A 24,046-nucleotide genomic window follows, 5' to 3' on the forward strand; every position below is an offset into this window, starting at 1 on the left:
GAGTTCTAGAGAAGTGATTTGACTCAGTTGCCCCCGTCATACAACATAGTGCTATTGGAAAAAACTAGACACAAGGTTTCCTAAATCCAGACTTGGTGATTTCTCCACTATTTCTTAAGAGAATTTGGGCTTGCTAAGAGTAAGGGGGAAGGTATTTTAAGAACTGGACTGAAAAAAAAAGAACTGGGCTAAATTTAGTTGAATGTATGTAAAAGAGGTATACATTAACCAACCTAACAGGAAGGGTGGAGGATTTGCTTGAGAGTCTGATGAAAAGGTAGGTTGTGATCAGATTGTGAGCAATTTTGAATACTAGGGTGAAGAATACAGATAGTACAGGACTGCTGCTGAAAATTTGGGGATAAGACAAAAGCAGTATATTAGAAAATTAACCTATAGTTGCTGCTGGGAAAGATAAGAGGGATGAAATGCCAGAACCAGGGAGAAATGGAAGGAGTTAGCTTCATGGTCCATAAGGAGAAAATTCAGACCCAAACTGATAAGAGAATGGATGTGTGACCAAATTGAAAGAATGGATCAATAAAACATGGTAAGTAGTTTAAATTTAGTCTAGTAGTTTCCTTCTCTTATTTTTTTTAAATTATTTTTTAAAAGATTTATTTTAAAGAGAGAGTTGTGGGGAAGGGTATGGGGAGAGGGAAAGAGAATCTTAAGCAGACTCCACTCTAAGCATGGAGCTCAACCAGGGTCTCATGACCCTGAGATCACCATGTGAGCCGAAACCAAGAGTTGGACACTCAGCCAACTGTGCTACCCAGATGCCCCAGTTTCCTTCTTCTTTTAGTTGACTAACATTTTAGCTGCAATTTTTAAAAAACAAGGAATTCACTCTTTCTCATACCATTGTGGGGCTCAACATTTGCTATTTTCAAAACCAACAACTAACTAATCAAATATAAGTCTTACATTTAGGAGACCATAAAACACTATTAAAATATCAGTTAATTCAACAAACCATTAAGAGAAGCATCTATTTGTTGTTAGGCACTGTGCCAAGTTCTGGGCTATTAGAAATACATAAGATAAGGTTTCTGTATCAGGGTTCTTCAAAATAACAAAACCAATAGCATGTGTGCATATTAAAAGATTTTTTTATAAGGAATTGGCTCATGTTATTATGGAGGCTAAGAAGTCCCAAGATCTGTGGGATGAATCAATAAGCTGGAGACACAGGATAGTTAATTTCCAATCCAATGGTTAGCAAGCTCAAAACTTAGGAGAGCTCATGTTAATTCAAGTCTGAGGCAGGAGAAAGAGTGTCCCAGTTTGAAGGCAGTCAGGCAGGAGGAATTTCTCTTGTACTTGGGGAAGGATCAGCTTTTTTGTTCTATTCAGGCCTTCAACTGGTTAGATGAAGCCCACCCACATGATGGAAGGCAGTCTGCTTTACTAAGTCTACTGATTTAAATATTAATCTCATTTGGAAACACCCTTGCAGAAACTCAGAATAATATTTGACCATATATTTGCTCAGCATGTGGCCCAGCTAAGTTGACACAAACTTAGCCATCACAGTTGTTGTTCTCAAGGGTCTTAGATTTACTTGGGAAGACAGACAAGTAAAATAATCATAGCTTTAATATTGCAATATAGATATTTTTAAAGTGCTGTGCAAGCACAAAGGGGAGAATGATATATTCTGCCTGTGGAGAGAGAAGTCAATGAAGTTACAGGAAAAATACCTTTTGTTTAGAAAAACACCTGGGTGGCTTGTTTTACTTATGGATATCAGACTCTCTGAGCAATGTGAGAATAACCCACGATATCTCCAAATCACCCTGGGTGGGAAATAAATGTGATTTGAGGGTTAGATATAGCCAGGAGATTAAGAGCTAGAATCTAAGAAGAAATCAAAGCAACCCCAAAATATGTTGCTTTCTAGGAGGGTAGTAGGTTGTGGGAAAGAGAATACAAGTGTAGAAATTGAAATGGATGGCATAGATCAAGAAGACAAAGGAAGCAGAAATGGATAGAGAAAAAGTTGATGTAGAGAAGCAGACTTCTCCTCGGTCCCTCACACCGGCCAAAGGGAGTGAACCAGATTTGAGAAAATGGAGACATCAAGTGTAGACTTTAAGGTATTGTAGAAAAACAGTATTTCATTAAGAGGATGATGGAAATCTGAATAGTGAAATGTATTAAATCCTTAAAATAGATTTTTATTACATTGGTATTGTAGGTTCTTTAGCTTAAATATAGAACTGGCAATTTTTTCTTGAGGAAAGGATAGATTATGACACTTAATGTAGAATTATGTAGAATTCAGTGGTAAATAGTAAAGTTTTAGTTTGTTGCTTTTATAGTCTTAGACTATAAAATAAAACAGTTGAACTGAAAATGTCTTGCTTTTACCCAATTTCATCTCCCCACTGCTTTTCATGCTCTTTTGCTTTTTGTTGGCCAGCACACTGCTTCATTTTAAGCCAAGCATTTGAAAGTGTCAAATAAAAGTACTGTTGCAGTCAGGCAACAGCTGACTTTGTTTTTACTCAAGTGTGAGATAGCGCCTACAGATGTCAACTTGGATTCTTTTTTAATGAAATAATTTCTATAATTTCTATGGAAAAAATTCACTGCTGATATCCTTTTCATTTTATATATTTTTGTATAGATTTCATTTTATATGTTTCTCCGCGTTACTTCCATCTCAGACAGACTGTAAGCCAAAGGCATGTTTGTGTTGCCTAACCACCCCCAACTGCAGTAGACTAGACACCACTTGATTATAGGAACAATGAAAGGAAGATGAGCTTTATTTCTCACTATTTAAAAAATGTCTGAATTTGGGAATTTTCAATAGGAAGCAAACATGATTGAGAATTTAGGGATAAATAACTTGTTTATTTCTAGTTTCAGTACCACATAGTGAAAGATTCAGAGTGAACCAACTGAAGTGAACAAAATTCACACATTTTTTTCAAGAATGAAGGGTTTTACAATCTATAGGTTAAAAATTGGAGCCTGAGTTCAAAAAGTCTGTGAGATACAAAGTTTAAGCATTCAAAAAAAAAAAAAAAAAAAAAAAAGCTTAGGGGTTCAGAGGGAGACTTAGGAGAATACAACGTGAGTTTACAGCCTTAGGAAAGATCAAGGGTGGGAAGAACAGTAAAAAGAACAGATAAAGCAAGCAGAATAACAGAGTTGCATATCGTTATGGGAGCTCAGTTTAGAGAAAATTACGACAAAGTGATAGAAGTTTCCAAAGGGCAACATTTAGGAGACACAAGCCTGATTGGCAACGCAGGTGGTCATTAATGGTATAACTTATAATTAAAGCTGAACAGAATAGATTTGAGTCAAAGCTTGTGTCAATAGTATGAAAGGGTTAAAGGAGGGAACTTAGATTTTGGCTAGAGCTATGGTCAAGATGGTCCCAAAGTTTAAGTCGTTCTTTAAACCTATGCTAAGGTTTCTACACCGGGAATGTTCTTTAATCATATGAAGCTTATATCTCAGAATGGCCTCCCATACACTAGTAAAAAATAAGCAGGTCTTTTGGACTGATGGTAAGTTGTAGAATAAAGGTGAACAAAAGAAGAAAAAAAATCTCAAAAGATCATGAACCCAGGAGTATGATCTTTAGAAAAGAGATTTCATCTGTAACTCTACATAATAGTGGTGGCTTATGTGGGAGGATCTGCTAATTGGGACCTGCCTGGGACAGAATAAGGTAGCGGTACCTCATTCTAGCCACAGCTAAAAGACAAAATACTTTTTAAGACTGCAAAATTTCATTTATGTTTCCTTATATTCTTGAATTCTGTCTTTATGCACTAAAAAGAGCCTAAACCAGCTTTCTTTGGATTACAATCCTTATAGCACAATAGCTTTTCTAGTAAGTCAGGAATCAGACTTATAAAAATATCGAAGGGGGCTTTTCAGATGTAGCTAGAGAAAGATAAGGTGGTGAACTTGAACTAGTTATTTCCATTTAGAACATTGAACCTCTTAGTTTACTTATCTACCCTCCAATAGTCTAGCTTGCTTTGGAAATCAGTAGAGAAAAAATAATGGTCATATTTCACGCATGTGATGTATCAAAGACTACATTTTAGAGGACTGCAGAAAGAATTAAAAATAGAAGTATCCATAATCATTGGTTACAGACATGCTAAATGCCTTCTTTACTGGTCCTGGCTGAAAGAGAAAACCATTTTATAGCCCTTGATTCCTTCAAAACAACCACAATCCCATCATAATGGTCTCTAATAAAGATATGGAAATTACAAGGCATTGGATTCTGTAGAGAAGAACTGAATGGAAGTTATCTCAAGGTATAGTAGTGCTGAAACACATACAGAAAGGCCTAAATAAGATTTTTAGTATAAATCTGGGAGAAGTGCTTAGAAATTATGTCCCTCAAAACCCTCCTTTTGAAAATGTCAAGATTAAGATCAAGAGAAGTAAACTAACCTGCCCAAAGGCTGGTTAGTGACAAGCCCAGTACTAAAATTTTAGGTCACAGATTCCTAGGTTAGTACATGTTTTCAAGTTTTTAAAAATTGATGTTACTGTTCTTTGTTTTGCCCTGTTAAGGCATAATTATAAGCATCAAATATTTGTAGAATATCTTTCTTTTTATTAGTAATTTTATGACTATTTTTAATTGATTTAGTAAATTAGACTTTTTTCTTCCAGTGCATCCTATATTTCACTAGCAGGTAATCCCATGCCACACCCTCTCCCCATCCCATTTCACTCTTGACTGGTGTCTGAAGGATAGAGTCATTCAGGCATTTCTTAAGCTGATGACAACTACTAATATGCTTTTAAAATATTTCAAACATAAAAGGATTTTGAGCTGCAAAAGATTGTTTTTTCTTATAGATATTTCCAGCCTTTTATTCAGAACTATGCTCCTAGAAACAACTTCCTAGAAAAAGCTCAAAATGTTCCCTATGTTCTTTTTTCCCAAAGTTGTTTTGGCTATTCTGAATCTTTTGCATTTCCATATAAGTCTTTTTAAGACTTCGACAAAGTCTGTTGGGATTTTGACTCAGAGGTCCTGAATCTATAGATCATTTTGGAGAAAAATGATTTCTTAACAATATTGAGTCTTCTAATCTATGAACATAGTATATCTCTCCATTTACTTAGATCTTCTTTAATTTTTCTCAACAGTGTTTATAGTTTTTAGTAAATAAGTCTTAAAATCTTTTACCAAATTCATTCTTAGGCATTTCATAATTTGTTGCTATTGTAACTGGTAAATTTTAATTTCAACTTCCAATTGCTCATACAAATTTATAGAAATATAATTGGTTTTTGTGTATTGACTTTGCCATCCTACTAAACTTAGTTTTAGTTCTTATAGCTTATTTGCAGTTTCTTTCTTTCTTTTTTTTTTTTTTTTAAGATTTTATTTATTTGTTCATGAGAGACACAGAGAGAGAGAGGCAGAGACACAGGCAGAGGGAGTAGCAGGCTCCATGCAGGGAGCCCGACATGGGACTTGATCCCAGGATTCCAGGATTATGCTGTGGGCTGGAGGCAGGTGCTAAACCACTGAACCACCCAGGGATCCCCTTATTTGCAGTTTCTTTAGAATTTTTACATAGATGATCACATCATTTGTGATAAACAAAGATTTGTGTTTTCCTTTCCAATCTGTTTGCTTTTATTTTTTTCTTCATCTTCTTATGGTATTAGAACCTCCAGTACAATATTGAATAGACATGGTGGGAGTGGACATCCTTACCTTATTTCCCATTTTAGTACTGATGTGTTTATTTTTTTAAACCATTAATATAATACTAACTATAGGATTTTCAAATATGTCTTTTATCAGGTTGAGGATATTCCTTTCTATTCTTATTTTTCTGAGGTAATAATGCAAACTGAAAAAGTAATTGTCAGCTTCGCATAATTTTGAGTAATTAAAATATTGCATCTGAGTTGTGTTTCTTAATCTTGATGTATATTATCTTTTCAATAAAATTTTCATCCATAATAATAATAGCTGAGTCAATTAGAACTCTTTCCTTCCTTTGTGCAGGAAAAAACCCACTTTGGCCAAAGTAAAAAGGGGGGAGTTATTTGATTGTGATTCTGAAAGTCACACACACTGACCTGTGATGCTATCACAGGTCATTTCTCTTTCTCAGCATCTGTGTTCTTTTCTTTCTTTCTGGCACTATTCTTAGACAGCCTTTTTTCTTGTGATGGCTAAAACAGCTATAGCAGTTCCAGACCTTACATCTCCTCAGCCTTAAGGCCACCAGAAGAGAGTGTCTGCCTCTGTCTTGAAAGTCTCAGCAAAAGTCTTGCTGCATTTTTGCCCTTGATTGGGTCACTTCTCTATCCTTAAATAAAATAGCCTGGCTTAGGAAGTCAAACAGCTCAAGCTGTGTCCAGTGTACCACTTGGCATTGGGGTGGTGCCTGAACCAAAAACCACACAGCCTGAGAGTGGCAGAGGTCCTGCTCTGAAGGGAAATAAAGATATGCTTACCAATTTAGAGGGAATAGATTTTGACTACCAGAGTCAATAACAGTCCATTGTGCTAATATTTATCCAGTACTATATATATATATATATATATATATATATATATATATATACACATATCTCCTTAAATTTCCTCATTTATTTCTCCTCTAAACAATCCTATAATGCAGGGACTGTTATTCCAATTTTCTAAATGAGAAAGATGAGGTTCAGAGATATCACACAGACTCAAACTCAGGTGATCTGACTTCAGGGGGCAAGGAATTAAATCAAAATGACTCTAGATATTATATTTAAATTCTGGGCAATAAGATTGGAAAGGTGGAGGCATAAGATACCTACTAACTGAATTGGTCCCTTTTTTTGTTAGGAATACAATAGCTTTCCTGGAAGCCTTAAATAGTAAATGTCCACTTATATTCCATTAGCCAGAGGCAAATCATATGTCAGCACTAGCTGAAAGACATCTCGGGAAATAGGTTTTTATAACTGGTTATTTTTCTGCTCTAAAGAAAATTGACGTTCTACTTTTAAGAAGTAAGAAGAGGCTATTGGACAGGCAATTAGCAGAGATAATATTAATACTAACACCCACTATGCCATTTATCCAACGCTATGCAACCAACCACCCCAAAATCTAGTAATGACGACATTTAATTTGCTCACAGATCTGTATTTTGGCAGGGCCCCACAGGAATAGATTCTCTTTTGTCTACCCTGCATCAGTTGGAGTGGCTCAAGGCTGAAAGTAGAATCATATGAAGGCTTACTCAGTCAGTCACACATCTGGAGGATTATGGCTGTTACCTGGTATCATCACTGGGCAGTTACTGGAACACCTTCATGTGGCTCTTCTATGTATGCAGCTGCTTGGCTTCCTCACAGCATGGCGGTTGAGTTCTAATGATAAAGGCAGAGTTCTATTGTCTTTTATGACATAGCCTGGAAGTCATATGGTTTCACTACTGCTGTTGGCATAGGCCTACTTCAATTCAGAGCATCTTTATATTGTAAGAAGAACACATGGGATGGGATATATTGGTGCTGCCTTTGAAATAATCTGCCAGTAAGTGCTTACCTGTCGCTATGCTAATGTCTGAACATGAATATTTCATTTCCACAAACATCAACCAAAGCATTGTTTTTCCTTCCTTCCTTCTTTTCTACCCTTCTTTCTTTTTTGGACATTCTTTTTAAAAACAAATGCTGGAACATGTTGTTTGTCCTCTTAAAATGTTTCAATTCCGGACGCCTGGGTGGTTCAGTGGTTGAGTGTCTACCTTTGGCTCAGGTCGTGATCCTGGGGGTCCTGGGATCAAGTCCTGCATTGGGCTCCCCTTGGGAGCCAGCTTCTCCCTCTGCCTATGTCTCTGCCTCTTTCTCTGTGTCTCTCATGAATAATATGAATAAATAAATAATATCTTTTAAAAAATTTCAGTTCTCATTATAACTTAAAACAGTAAAATCTGTTACCATGGTTTATGAACCTGGTTTCTTTATCCAATTTTCTTCTCTCCTTCATTGGCTGTTCTTTTATAGGACATGTCAGTTGTGCAAACTTTTCAGCTTCTTTTATTCTTCTAGTTCTTTGTACATGCTGTTTGTTTCACCAGGAGCTCTCTTCCTCCAGTGCATTGAATGGATCACTGATCATTTTTCACCTTCTTAGAAGGCCTTTAAATGGGTGATCAACTAAGATGTTGTATATCAGCATTTATTATTACTCATTTATTACTTATTCCCCCTCCTAAATGAAGCTTCATAGCTGTAGAAACTTCATATGTTTGGTTACCGCTGGATACTATGTTTACTACTGTGTGTGACATTTCATCGTAATCCAATGAGCTCGATGCTATTCTCATTGCCATTTTACTGATAGTAACTGAAGCCAAAGGCCTTGTTGGGGAACAAGAATGTCCTGTCTCTTTCAAGGTCCTTCTAGCTGGACTAAGAATCAAATTGACATGAGACAAAGTAGCAGGAGAAAATCAAATTTAATAGTGTATGTGTACAGGGAATCCACATAGACATGGAACTTGCAAAGACATCAGCAAGGCATCTTGAACTAGGGACAAGGGGTTAGGGGCCTGGGACTTCAAAAGGAAGGAATGCAATCCTCAGAAGAATGAAAAACAGAATGTTTGGTAAACAAATGAGACATTTACCAAACAAATATTTACCAAAGTCCCAAGTAATGGGAAAAGAAAGGACTTTGATCAAAAAGACCTTGCTAGTTTCCTCCCTATCTACCAAATGTACTTCATATCATAGTATAGTTATCTATGGTGATAGCTCTTTCTGAAGCAAGTCCTCCACCTAAATTCTTTTTAAGCAGTTATAGAGGAGGTAAAGAGCTTTTCCTGATCCTGCTGGATCTTGATTACTTTTAACTCAATCTTTATGCCAAAGTGGCATATTTTGAGGGACTTGTCCTAAACTTTGTCAGCCTGTAGGGAGTAATGACAAAACAGGGCTGGCACCCAGGCACTTGGACACAATGCTCTGATTCACCATGCTCTAAGTGATTTGGTAAAAGAGAGAAAGTATGCATTAATTTGGCCTGTCATAGCTGATCGAGAAAGGGCTTCATGGAGGTGAGGCCATTTGAGCAGGTCCTTGAGTGAAAAATACAGCTTTGTTGGAGAGTGCCGGGAAGATAGATGATGATGATGATAATAGATAGATAAATAGATAGATAGATAGATAGATAGATAGATAGATGAAAAATAGATAGATAGATGGAATGATAGATAACAAATAGATGATAGATAACAAACATCTTAGATAGATAACATAGATGATAGGTAGGTAGATAGAGAGATAGATCACTTACTATGAGTTATGAGCCAGGTATTCTTCTAAGAGCTTTACAATATAAAACTCTTAAACTTGCCTTCCTGGATAATAGTATGTTATTAAGAAAGAAAGAGGGATGGTGATTAGTAACTTAATAGGGCAGTTATTGTAAAGGAAGATTGCCTTAAGGATGGGAAAAACTGCTAAATTTGTTTAAGCTGAGAGAAAAGAAGCAGTAGAGAAGAGATGACTGGAGAAAGGAGAGTTGGGGGGGACAGGTGGAACAGGTACTTGAGAAAAACAAGAGGGATTAAATCTAATTACAGACGAAAGTTAGACCTAATAAGAGGATAGTTAAAGTTTAAATACAGAGATGATTTCAGGCAGAGGAGATGCTAGGGAAAAGATGGCATTAATATCAGATGGTTTAGTTTGCTGAGTGCACATAGCTAAGGCAGATGACTGAAGGAACATAGAAAAGATTTGGAGCAGCTCTCTGGGCAACAAGACAAGGAACAAAGAAAGGTGAAATAAGGATGGCTAAGTAGAATGAGGATTCACTGGGGTGAGAGCAAGAATATATGATGATGCCAAGTGGCACCATTAAGTGACTTCAAGCAATGCAAAGCTGCCTACAATGGCCTAGAAGTCCACGTTTGGGCTTATACAGTTGTTGGGAGCTGGATCTGTGGATCCTGGTGAAGGTCATGCTGGTTACTTTTTTTTTTTAAGATTTTAATTATTTATTAGAGAGAGAGCAACATGCCATCGCACAGCTGAGAGAAGGGGCAGAGGGAGAGAGAGTAGCAGACTCCTAGCCGAGCAGGGAGCCTGACTCTTGGTTTTATCCCAGGACCCTGGGATCATGACCTAAGTCAAAGGCAAACGCTTAACTGACTGGGCCACCCAGGCATCCCACATTTTGGTATTTTTTATTATTGCCTTAAGGTTGGCTAAAGAGACAAGTGAAGCTAGGAGAAAGGACAGAATCACGGGTCAAAGCAATATGAATTGAGGTATAAATACTAGACTGAGAACAAGGAGACCAAAGTTCCAACCCTTCCTCCACTTTCTAGAGGGTTGACCTTGGGTCATCTGCCTTAGTTCCTTCATCTTTATAACAAAAATGTTGAAGTAAATCAGCTCTCACACTTAGCTATACATAGAATTACCTGGTGAGGTTTAAAAAAATATTATTCTTAGTCCCTATCTTAGAACAATTAAATCAGATTGGGAAGTAAAACCTAGATATCTGTTTTGTTTTGTTTTGTTTTGTTTTGTTTTAGAGCATGTCGGGTGATTTTTACTCCAACTTTTTTTTTTTTTTTTGAGATTTAATTGGCATATAACATTGCATTAATTTAAGGTATACAGCGTGATGATTTGTTACGTGTATATGTTGTGAAATGGTAAATGCAGTAGGGTTTGTTAACACATTTATCATCTCCCTTACCTTTTCTGGTGGTGAGAACTTTTAGGATTTACTCTCTTAACCACTTTTAAGTATTCACCACATAATATTGTCAACATGCTGTACATTAAATTCCCCGGTCATCTTATAACTGGAAGTTTGTACCCTTTGAGTACCCTTTGACCACATTCACTCAATCTCTCCACTTCCCACCCCTGTCAACCACCAATCTATTCTGTTTCTATAAAAGAGAATATAGAAACTTTGGCTTTTTGTTTTGTTTTGTATGTTTGTTTTTAGGTTCTATATACAAGTGAAATCATACAATATTTCTTTCTCTGTCTGACTTATTCATTTTACATTATGCCTTCAATGTCCATCCATGTTATTGCAATGCCAGGTGATTTCTCATGAGCATCACTAGGGTAAATGATTTCTAACATTTCTTCTCTGTTCTACTTAATGAGAGGTCTCAGTGAAGGCAAAAGCAATTCAGTTATAGTGAGTGAGTGAGCATGTGGGAAAAATAGATCAGAAAGTAGAATTTCAAGTTGATGATGAGGTTTGGAGAAGGCATTCCTTGAGGGTGGAGAAGGCATTCCACTTCCATACTGCCTAGTATTGAATTTTGTGATGGCAGAGAAAGAATTCTTTTACTGAATTTCTGTTAAGGCCACTGTGCAGAGTCAAACAGTTGATATGGGTTCTAGCCTTAAAGACCAAGCTAACATCATTGGGTCACCCAGTGCCTGAGCTCAGCTGACACTGATAAAACCACAGAACTTTGTTAGCTATTAATTGCTCTCGTGCTTTTCATAGACATCACCCTTAAGTCTAGAATGCGAGCTCTTCACGCATTTCTTTCTTTCTTTTTAAAGATTTTTATTTATTCATAGAGACAGAGAGAGAGAGACAGAAACACAGGCAGAGGGAGAAGCAGGCTCCATGCAGGGAGCCCGACAGGGGACTCGATCCCAGGTCTCCAGGATCACGCCCTGGACTGAAGGCGGCGCTAAACCGCTGAGCCATCCAGGCTGCCCCACGCATTTCTTTCTCATTTTCTTCTCTACCCCGCTCTGTGCAAAATTTCCTCTCTGAGTCATCTTCTCATTGCTTCCCACTGCTGACCTCTCTCACAACCCTTTCTACTGCTTTCTGGAAATACTCTATTCTCTACAATGTCCTCAGTCTCTTTGGAACTCTCTGTATTCTTGTTCTAATGTAAACTTGGCTTTTCCTTGACATTATCACTTCTCAGGCAGCTTTCTTTAGAGATGCTAGCCATTTTTTCTTCATTTGTATCTCTGGGCCAGGAAGTGGTATTCATTTAGACTTTTATTGTTTCTTCCAAACTTTGACTCTCCATGTCCAACAAGCCCTCTTTCTTTGAGTTGTATGATACCCCATTCTAACACCCGCCACAGTCACTTCCACAATAACTGAGGACAATGACAAGTGGTTCCTCATCAAAAAGAATATGTAATGGAAATTGCCTTCCCCTCATGTCTTCCAGTCCCCCACTACCTCTGTCTGGAAGGAACTTTCATCACCAAGTTTTGGATATCCTTCCAGAAATATTTTATGAAAATAGAATCATATGCATTTATGTATATGTATGCATATTTATATATAAATTGTTTCCTAGAAATACACAAGTGGTAAGCTATTATAGACACCGTTCTGAAAACCATTTTTTTCTTAACAAAATATTTTGAATAATTTTTCCTATTAGTACATACAAATTTTACTTCTTAAAGAAAAGTCTTAAAAAAAAAAAAAAAGAAAAGTCTTCTGCTATTGCAAATGAGGCTGCTATATATAACATTTTACTTAGGTCATCTTTTATATTTGCAAGTTATTTGTGGCATCAATTCCTAGAAGTGAGGTTGCTGGGTCAGAAGTTATTTGCAGGGCTCCTGGGTGGCTCAGTCAGTTAAGTGTCTGCCTTTGGCTCAGGGCATGCTCCCAGGGTGGTGGGATTAGACCCTGCATTTTGCACTCCCTAGTCAGTGGGAAGCTTGTATCTCCCCCTGCTGCTCCCTTGCTTGTGCTCTCTGTGTCAAATAAATAAATAAAATCTTAAAAAAAAAAAAAAGTCATTTGCTTTTTTAAAGTTGTAGTAGCTGTTGACAAAATTGTTCTCCATAGGCTGTGTGCTGATTTACACAGCCATCAGTGATGTGTCAGAGTCAGTGTCATTATCCTTGCCAACACAATGTTTAATTTTTTTTTCCTTTGCCAGTTTGATAGTTGAAAAATATTTCATTGAAGTTTTAGTTTGCAATTCTCCTACTTTAAGTGAGGATGAACATCTTTTCAAATGTTTAGCTCTGTATTTCCCTTTTGTGAATTTTTGGCCATCTCCTTTGCCTATATTGTTGATACTGCGATTTTTAATAAGAAATATATATTTTGGTCTTCATCCCCATTTCTGGCACAAAGTTTTTTATAACTATGGAATTGAGGGTTTTTTAAGTAACGAGAAGGATGAATATGTCTTTTGTTATGTCAGTGCGGTGACTTTGGACTCTAGCTAAGGTGGGAGACTCATTGTCAGGAGAACCAACCATTCGATTAGAGGGCTGGCATGTTGAATCAATCACCAAGAGCTAATGATTTCATCAATCATGCCTATATAATGAAGTCCCTGTAAAAGTCTAGAAGTGGTTGGTTCAGAGAGTTTCCAGATTGGTGAAAGAGAACTCTTCTATGTGCCACCATGCTAGGCCCCAGACTCCACTTAGACAGAAGATCCTCTGTTCAGGACCTCACCCGATGTATTTCATCTGCTTGTTGATTGGTTTTTTTTTAAGATTTTATTTATTTATTCATGAGAGACAGAGAGAGAGAAAGAGGCAGAGACATAGGCAGAGGGAGAAGCAGCTCTCCACGCAGGAAGCCGGATGTGGGACTCGATCCCGGGTCTCCAGGATCACGCCCTGGGCTGAAGGCAGCGCTAAACCGCTGGGCCACCCGGGGCTGCCGTGCTTGTTGATTGTATACTTTAATATCTCTTATAATAAACTGGTAATCTTGTGGGTAAATGGGTTTCCTGAGTTTTGTGAGCTACTCTAGCAAGTTAATCAAATCCAAGGAGAGGTTTGTGGGAACTTCAAATTTATAGCTGGTCAGTCAGAAGCACTGTTAACCTGAACTTGTGATTGGTATCTGAAATGGAGGGCAGTCTTGTGGGACTGAGCTCTTAACCTTTGGAATCTGATGCTATCTCTGGGAGCTGTCAGACTTGAATTGAATTGTAGGTCATCTAGCTGGTATCAGAGGATTGGTCGGCAGAGTGGGAATAAAAACCCCCCGCATTGGAACTGGGTGCAGCACCCTTACCTGTCTTCTTGCTATTTTGTTGCAGGTTTTTACCTAATAAGGAAAATAGACCTCTATTGACATATGAATTGAAATATATTTTTTCTTGGTTTGTTAAATGGTCATTTTGTTTTTTGTTTTTTTTTTTTGTTTGTTTGTTTTTTTAAAGATTTTATTTATTCACTTATGATAGACACAGAGAGAGAGACAGAGGCAGAGACAGAGACAGAGGGAGAAGCAGGCTCCATGCCGGGAACCCGATGCGGGACTTGATCCTGGGACTCCAGGATCACACCCTGGGCCAAAGGCAGGCACTAAACCGCTGAGCCACCCAGGGATCCCCTAAATGGTCATTTTGGTTTTGATGTTTGTTGTGCAGAAAAAATTTATCTGCATTGTTTACTAATCTCTCCATTTTGCTCTCTGTATTTTGTATCATGCCTATCCTTTCCCTATTTTGAAATTAACTTTAAAAATTTCTGTACATGGTAACTATAGTTAATAATATTACATTGCATATTTGAAAATTGTTAAGAGTAGATTTTGATAGTTCTCATCACACACACAAAAAAACTTCATTACCATGTATGGTGACAGACATTGACTAGACATCAAGATCATTTCACAATATATAAAAATAACAAATCATTATTGTGTTGTACACCTGAAACCAATGTAATGTCTTATGTTAATTATACTTCAATTTTAAAAAAAAAGAAATTCACATTAGTTTTGGTAGAAAAAATACTTGAAATATATTTTATTATTATAAAAACTAAGGAACTTCCCAAATTCCACTTAATGTGTATTTTGAAAATAAATGTCAATGTAAGAAAAGAAAATTGGGAGTGCCTGGGTGGCTCAGTGGTTGAGCATCTGCCTTTGGCTCAGGTCATGGTCCTGGGGTCCTCGGATGGAGTCCCCCATCAGGCTCCCCTCTGGGAGCCTGCTTCTCCCTCTGCCTATATCTCTGCCTCTCTCTCTCTTTGTCTCTCATGAATAAATAAATAAAATGTTTAAAATAAGAAAAAGAAAAAGAAAAAAATGGGTTTCTTCTAGCACTTCAATTTTTATATAAAAAATTTTGGTTCATCAGAAATCCTAGTCTTTCTAATTCCTGCCACCATCTTGGATCACTTCAATGTTAATGACCTTTTCAACCTCCCACCTTCCATGCTCCTTGATCTCCTCTGCTCCAACAGTCATGTCTCTTCCCATCTCTCACCACCATGTCCTGGAGCTTCTCATCCCCTGTGAGACCCCTCTACTTTTCTGAAAACTTAAACCTCTCCCATTCCACTCTTTTACCACAGTCTCTTATCCTTTTATGTTTCTTGCTCTCCTGATTTGACTACAGATTCATAATCGTTTCCTCAAGACCTCTGACCCTTAACTCCTCCTTTTTTTCTCATATTGTCTGGCTTTACTTGGCAGGACCACATGATGACTTTCACAAGACCTGGGCATTTTTGCCTTTATGGACCCCATTCTCCATTACAAAAGAAAAAAATGGTATATTTTATAATTGCACTTATAAAAGGTAAATATAACATTTTCTTTGGCCTAAAAGTTTATTTTTTCTTCTTATTCTAAAAGAAATTAAAACATTTTTGTGAACCCTAGACCATGTGTCTAAAGTATCAGTCGGTCCTGCTCCTAGGCACTGATTTACTGCTTAATCACTTTCTTGGCACCAGTCTCTGCTCTCTTGGCCTCTTGTTTTCTGTTTATCCTCATTGCCCAACCTCAAACCTATATGGATCTTTTACATTCTACTAGAGAAAAATCATACAGGGGGATTGATGCCACCACAGAGTTAGGTCTATGACATGCATTGTGCTCTTGACAGTGTTTAACAATTTTTCTACATAACCCTGATCAATTTTCTGTTTCATTCCTCATATTAGCTATACCAAATCATTTAGCATTCTACTCAACTAAGAGAAAATTAAGCTTGAACTCTTTAACTTCCCATTCTTCTATGTTCTGACTAGCTTTGACTGGGTAACAAAACATGCTAAGATTTAGTGGCTTAAAACAGTTATTTTTCTCTTAAGGTTATGTAGGTTGGTGGGCACAGCTGGACAGTTCTCATTTTGGGGTGTTTGCACCCCAAATGTGATTGCAGCTTGACCAAAGACAATCAGGTTGGCCTATGGACAGTTGAAGATTTGACTTGTTTGGGTGTCCAAGATGTCTCTCTCACAAGGCTGGCAATGTTGTTGGTTGTGAGGTAAGAACTGGGTTGGGCTGTTAACCAGAGCACCTATTAGGGGCTGGCCTCTCCAGTGGCTCTGTATGGCTGCTCACAGCATGGTGGCTAAGTCTGAAAGAGAGTGTCCCAAGATCCTGTGTTCCAAAATGTGGACATAAGCCTTGGAGGTCCTGGAATATCAGTTCTATTGTATTCTATTGGTCCAGCAAGTCACTAAAAACAGCCTAGAATCAAGGGTAGGAGAATGACCATCTTTTAATGGGGGAGTGACACAGTCACATTATTATAGAGCATACAGATAGAAAGTGGTAATCTGCCACACACTAATACAAAATTAGTTGCTTCTATTCCCATTTTTATTGCTTCATTCCCATCTCAGAGGAAGCAGCATCCCAATATCTATTCATGTCTGTTCTTTTAGCATTGTCCGTTCTTTGCCTTCCCACCTCTTCAGAGACCTCATTTTGTCAAATATCTTGTCTGTTCTCTATTCTCCCTCTATTGGTTATTTTCTTCTTTCTTTCTTCTTTCTTTCTTTCTTTCTTTCTTTCTTTCTTTCTTTCTTTCTTTCTTTCTTCTTTCTTTCTTTCTTTCTTTCTTTCTTTCTTTCTTTCTTTCTTTCGATTTTATTTATTTATTAATGAGAGACAGAGAGAGAGAGAGACACACACACACACACACACAGGCAGAGGGAGAAGCAGGCTCCATGCAGGGAACCTGATGTGGGACTCGATCCTGGGACTCCAGGATCACGCCCTGAGCCAAAGACAGACGCTAAACCACTGAGCCACCCAGGGATCCCCTATTGGTTGTTTTCTTATGAATATCCTCAAGTTTCCCCCTAAAGAATAATTAACTTTGGGTCTTTGTTCAACTCCAGATAAACATCTTTTATATCTGTTTCTATATGCAAACACAGTGTTTGAAAATCAGATCTATCCTTATTGATTTCATCTTTCTAGTTTGTATACACTGCTCAGTCTACTGGAAACTGCATATGGACTACCATCCCCACCACCATGTTGAAATTCTTCTTCTTTTTATTACTAAAGACTTTCTAATGAATACCACCATTTGCTTCAACGTGGGTGGAACTGGAGGGTATTATGTTGAGTGAAGTAAGTCAGTCAGAGAAGGACAATCATCATATGGTTTCACTCATACGTGGAATCTAAGAAATAGTGAAAGGGATTATAGGGGAAAGGAGAGAAAATGAGTGAGAAAAATTAAGGTGACAAAACATGAGACTCCTAACTCTGGGAAATGAACAAGGGGTAGTGGAAGGGGAAGTGGGCAGGGGGTGGGATGACTAGGTGACGTGCATTGAGAAGGGCACTTGATGGGATGACCCCTGGGTGTCATACTATATGTTGGCAAATCGGACTTTAATTAAAAATATATATTAAAAAATAAAAAAAGGCATCCTAATTGTCTAATCCAATAAATACGTTAAAATATTTAAACTTTTGATAATATTTAATGATATTGATCACTCCCTTGTTCTTGAGACTATTCATGGGCCTTTATGATCCTTCTCTATTGGTTTTCTGTGGTAAAATCTTAGAGATTTTGCACAAGAGAAGTAGTAAAATCTTAGGGAATGAAAGTAAAGAATAGATAATATGTTAATAGTCTATGGTTCTTTAACAAAATGCCACATACTTGCTGGCTTAAAGCAACAGCAATTTATTCTTTCTCAGTTCTGGAGGCCAGAAGTCCAAAATCAGTACCACTAGTCTGTTGATGTTGACAGGGCTGTGTTCCCTTTGAAGGTTCTAAGAGATGTTAGGTTCCCTTTCTCTTCCAGTTTCTTCTTCTTCTTCTTTTTTGCAATTTTTAAAATTTAATTTCAATTTGCCAATATACAGTATAACACCCAGTGCTCATCCTATCAAGTGCCCTCCTCATTGCCCATCACCCAGTTATCCCATTCCCCCCACCAACTTCCCCTTCCAGAACCCTTTGTTTGTTTCCCAGAGTTAGGAGTCCCTCATGGTTTATCTCGCTCTCTAATTTTTCCCACACTGTTCCTCTTCTTTCCCTTGTAATCCCTTTCACTATTTCTTATATTCCACGTATGAGTAAAACCGTATGATAATTGTCCTTCTCCAATTGTCTTATTTCACTCAGCATAATACCCTCCAGTTCCAACCACATCAAAGCAAATGGTGGGTATTTGTCTCTTCTGATGACTGAGTAATATTCCATTGTATGTGTATATATATCTTCTTTATCCATTCATCTGTCGAAGGACATCGTGGCTCCTTCCACAGTTTGGCTATTGTGGACATTTCTGCTCTGAACATTGGGGTGCAGATGTCCTGGTGTTTCATATATCAGCATCTTTCGGGTAAATACCCAGTAGTGTAATTGCTGGGTCAAAGGGTAGCTCTATTTTTAACTTCTTGAGGAATCTCCACACAGTTTTCAAGAGTGGCTGTACCAGTTTGCATTCCCACCAACAGTGCAAGAGGGTTCATTTTCTCCACATCTTCTCCAACATTCGTTGTTTCCTGTCTTACTAATTTTCGCCATTCTCACTGGTGTGAGGTGGTATCTCATTGTGGTTTTGATTTGTATTTCCCTGATGGCAAGTGATATGGAGCATTTTCTCACGTGCTTGTTAGCCATATGTATGTCTTCTTTGGAGAAATTTCTGTTCATGTCTTCTGCCCATTTCACGATTGGATTTTTTTGTTTCTTGGGTGTTGAGTTTGATAAATTCTTTATAAATCTTGGATATTAGCCCTTTATCTGATATATCATTTGCAAATATCTTCCCCTATTCTGTAGGTTGTCTTTTAGTTTTGTTGACTGTTTCTTTTGCTGTGCTAAAGCTTTTAATCTTGGTTAAGTACCAATAGTTCATTTTTGCTTTTGTTTCCCTTGCCTTCATAGATGTATCTTGCATTTAAAAAAAAATTTTTTTTTTATTTATTTGAGAGAGAGAGAGAGAGAAAGAGAGAGAGCACAAGCAGGGGGAAGGGCAGAGGGACAAGCAGACTCCCCACTGAGAACAGAGTCCCATGTAGGGCTTCATCCCTGGATCCCAAGATCATGACCTGAGCCAGTCAGATGCTTAACCGACTGAGCCCCCCCAATTGCCCCTCTTCCATTCTAATGGCTACTGTCATTCCTAGCTTGTGGCAGCATCTCTCCAATCTTCAAGGCCAGCATCTTCAACTCTCTCTGTTTCATCTTCACACTGCTTTTTTTGTGTGTGTGTCAAGTTTTCCTCTGCCTTGCTCTTACAAGGACACATGTGACAGCATTTAGGGCTGATACAGGTAATCCAGGGCAATCTCAAGACCCTTAATTTAATCACATCAACTCCTTTTCCAAATAAGGTAGCATTTACAGGTTCCACGGATGAGAGCATGGATATATTTTGTGGTTCCATTTGTTAGCCTATCATAGATAGAGAAGAAAACTGACCTAGTAATTCAAAACCTTATGGAAGGTCATGGATAACTGACTAGATGGGTTTAGCTAATGTAAGTAAGTTTCAAAAGAATAATAGAAATTATTGAGGCTTTTTTCCTTTCTTCTTTTTCTTAAAGCTGAAAACCACAGTCTGGAAGAAGAAAATGGCATCTCTCTCTCTCTCTCTCTTTAAGAATTTACTTATTTATTCAGAAGAGACACACAGAGAGAAGCAGGGACATAGGCAGAGGGAGAAGCAGGCTCCCTGCAGGGAACTAGATCCCAGGACCCCCAGGAGCATAACCTGAGCCAAAGGCAGATGCTCAACCACTGAGCCATCCAAGCTTCAGATTGGCTTGTAGGTTTAGGACTTGTAGAAGGAAGCAGCCCTCACTGGAATTGACTGCAGGGAAGGAAACAGGAGAAAGCTAAATTTCAGTTAAAAAAAAAGGTGGAAGATAACCTTCGATGAGAACCTACCTCGACATAACAATTATAACATAGTGAAGGCCTGTTAGTATAAGAGAACACTATAAATGCATCTGAAATATAATTTGTTTCAAACTAGCAGTGGTAGCACAAGCCATTTATCATGGTTTCCCTGTTGCTGTCCTAAAATAGATACTGTAGAGTTAATGCATAATTAATTAATTATGACTTGTCTAGAAAGACTACTAAACTTCCAGACAATAGTGCTTGACTATGTGCTTATTCAAGAACTCTAATTAAATGGAATTAATTCAATTAATGATCTAATGAACACAGTGATTTTTTAAAAGACTTTATTTATTAATCATGAGAGACACACAGAGAGAGGCAGAGACATAGGCAGAGGGAGAAGCAGGCTCTATGCAGGGACCCTGATGTGGGAGTCCATCCCAGGATTCCAGGATCATGCCCTGACCCAAAGGCAGACGCTCAACCACTGAGCCACCCAGGGGTCCCGAACACAGTGATCTTTAGAAGAACTTGCAGTCTGCCCTCCCCTAGCTGAAGAACAATTGTCCCAGAAAACTCATTTGAGTATTGACTTAACCAAGGTAAGCACACTTGCTTGTATAGCCAAGTAGTCAATCAGATATACAGCTCCTTGAATCTAATTTATGTACCATTTTCATCTTCATTTGCTATTTAAAATGTAAGAATTTAAAAAGCAGTCAGTTTTAATTAACGTAAAATCATATTTCAAATTACCATGTATTTGCTTTGGAATGTAGGAAAAAGACTTTCAGTGTTGACCACAATAGATTGACATTCAAAAAGAATAAAGGCAAAAATGTACCATAATTGCTCCTGAAACAGAGGCTATTGATTTCTTCCTCATCATCTTATCAAAGAGACAGTGAAAGGAAAAAAATACAGGTTCAAAGGGACCAGCTACTCAGGTATTGGGCAGGAGCTTTGAGTGAAAATTTCAGCCTTATTTAAAACATTTAAAGGAAGTAGCTTGTCTTCGTGTAGGAATCATTATTCTCAGTTCATCCTCTGGAGTTTTTCACATCTTTAGAAGGGTGCATTCTGTGCAATTTCTAAGAAGTGCTTCTTTAATGGGAGGGATTTATGTTAAGTTGGTTCAGGAGAGGTAGACATTTGTGGAGCCTTTTTAATGGACTACAAAAGACTGTCGAGTAATTAAATAGATTTCTTTTCCTTTAGACTGTTCCATGGTTTTAAAAACACTCCGCTGAGCATGTAAAATCAATTTCCATTACTGGCCTTGACCTTTGCAGTTTTATAAACATGTTTTTTCCCTGAGTTTGGAATGTGGTTCAAAGGCAATAGTAGAAGACTGGAGAATAAGGTCATTGTAATAAAAGTTACTGCTTTTACAGTGAAAATCTTTTCACACAGGCATTCATTCAACTGTATGTTTTACAAATATAATTATACAAATATCTGCTTCTCTATATTTATATTGTATATGATATGTGTATTTATATTAGAGGCAGGGCTTTTGTTTTATTGGTGTATAATTAGAAAAAAAAAATCTTTGTTTTCATTGCTAAAGGTATTTTTCCCTTTCCCATTCCAAGAAAGTAGCCAAACTATTGTGTTCCTTTGCCCCAGGGGCTCTGGGTTGCTGAATGGAAAGCAGATGTTGCCAGAGGACAGCTTCATTCCTTTTGTTTTGTTTTGTTTTGTTTTGTTTTGTTTTTCTTTTGAAAGACTAGATCCATTATGAGGACCCATTGTCTGCTCTGGATGAGAAGAAAGATTAGGGTTTTGGCAGGGTGGGGAGGTGTTGGGGGTAGAAATAAAACTGGATATAGGCAAACAATTCCTTGAGTCCAGCAGGAGGAAGAGGATTTAGGTGGTTTCCAGAAAAGGTAGCACAGATCCTGCTTGTTAACTCCCAGTTGGATGGATTTCTATAGGATGATAGGGAAGAGGAACTCTAGGAACCCTGGCCTCAGGACTTACAGAGACCCTCAGTTGTGAATACAACTTCCCTCAGGGACAGATCATGTGACGTGAACAATGAGCATATCAGTGGAGACTAGTGGAGACTGTGAGCCTTTCTTTCAATATTTGGAGTGTAGAAGACATCCCCATTCTCAACCTTTGTATTACCTGAAGTGAGAATGGAAGAGGTCAGTCCAGAAATGACTGAAATGGAATTTCCTGCCAACTGATTGCTGCTCTAAGCTGCTCAATTGCATTTAAACAAAATAAAGAAATGTGATATCTTACACCCAGAGTTGTGAGATTTTCACTGCCCTTTATTTCCCCTCCACTTCATCTGTAAGATAGCAATTTTTAAAAAAAGATTTTATTTATTTATTCATGAGAGACACACAGAGGGAGAGAGAGAGGGAGGCAGAGACACAGGCAAAGGGAGAAGCAGGCTCCATGCAGGGAGTTCGATGTGGGACTCCATCCCGGGACTCCATCCCGGGGCTCAATCCCTGGGCTCCATCCCGGGGCTCCAGGATCACTCCCTGGGCCGAAGGCAGGTGCTAAACTGCTGAGCCACCCAGGGATCCCCAGGATAGCAATTATTAAACTCATGTTGCACAGTTGTTTTAGCATTAAAGTAGATGACATGTACAAAGTGACTATATCAAATCATCTATGTTCAATAAATTATCACCAGGAAATATTTATATGTGTACATACTATTGCAAGAGTAGAATCAGGTGCTAGGTTTTCAAAGAAGCACAAGACATTCTTCTGGTTTCCAAGGATTTTGTTATAATTAGAGGTATAGATTAAGTATATAGGACTATCTCAAAGTCCTAGGTTTAGATCTTTAAGCAAGAAATGCAGGCAGGTGAAACATGCAGAGGGCCATAGGAAAATTGAATGGAAGAATTTGGAAGCAGGAATCATGACATAGAACAGAAAACCTATAGGAAGCTTAGATGAGAAGATGGCAACTTTAGGTGTGAAGGAAATTTGAGTATGATGCTATCATTGGAAAATTTCACCGAGACATAGATAGTTATTCATACAATATTTGGACAGCAGGTTTTGATTTTTCTTCCCTGTGCCTTTTTTCCCCTCCATTTTTTGAAAATCAAAATTTTAGGTGCACAAAGTTTAAATAATAATATAACTCAACAGAATAATACAAACCACTACCACCAACAACAAATACAATCCTTAATTTCTCCATCCATTTATTTTTACTCAGAAGCAGCCACTTTCAGCTATTTTATTGTATTGGTTATATGACCTTCCAGTTTGTAAATACTATTCTCTTGATTTTTTTATTTCAGTCATTATCTATTAATATATCCCATTTCGGATGATGGTTTTTTTCTTTTTTAAAGATTTTATTTATTTATTCATGAGAGACACACAGAGAGAGGCAGAGACACAGGCAGAGGGAGAAGCAGGCTCTCTGCAGGAAGCCCAACATGGGACTCGATCCCGGGTCTCCAGGATCAGGCTCTGGGCTGAAGGCGGTGCTAAACTGTTGAGCCACCCAGGCTGGCCCAGATGATGATTTTTCTTTAATCCTCATACCTATACCTCACTCTATCACATGTTTCTCTTTTTCTTTTTTTTCCCCATGTGTCTACTACCATAGTTATTTCATGATTTGGATTAGAGCAAGATTATTGCATTATTATGATGATGATAAATGGTATTCACAGCTATGCTTTATAGAATGCAGTGATTTATATAAGTATGATTATTCTTCCCACTCACAACTGTGTTTTCCCTGGATTAAATAATTGTCCTCAAATTTTTAAAAATTTAGTTTTCTATATATTTCTAATTGAAACTGTCTGCCAGTTGCTTGAGGGGCCTGAGTAGTTCAGTCAGTTAAGCCTCTGACTCTTGATTTCACCTCAGGTCATGATCTTTGTGTGGGATCGAGCCTTGCAGTGGGGCCCTATGCCCAGCACTGGGTGGGCTTGTGATTCTCTCTCTCTCTCTCCCCCCTCCCTCTGCCCTGCCCCCCC

The 24,046-nt window shown here is 37.9% G+C and overlaps 2 protein-coding genes across 2 annotated transcripts in view; one reads left to right on the forward strand and one right to left on the reverse strand.

Annotated features, from left to right (window-relative positions):
• BTG3 (BTG anti-proliferation factor 3) overlaps positions 1–7,391 on the reverse strand; it is a 37,943-nt gene extending 30,552 nt beyond the window's left edge. Inside the window, exon 1 of the mRNA XM_025449984.3 lies at positions 7,276–7,391. The gene's annotated coding sequence lies outside the window, so the exon portion shown is untranslated. The remainder of the gene's footprint in view (positions 1–7,275) is intronic.
• CXADR (CXADR Ig-like cell adhesion molecule) overlaps positions 1–24,046 on the forward strand; it is a 200,741-nt gene that overhangs the window by 90,055 nt on the left and 86,640 nt on the right. The window lies entirely within an intron of this gene.

This window comes from Canis lupus, chromosome 31 (genome assembly GCF_003254725.2).
Source record: "Canis lupus dingo isolate Sandy chromosome 31, ASM325472v2, whole genome shotgun sequence".
In the NCBI taxonomy this organism is placed as follows: domain Eukaryota; kingdom Metazoa; phylum Chordata; class Mammalia; order Carnivora; family Canidae; genus Canis; species Canis lupus.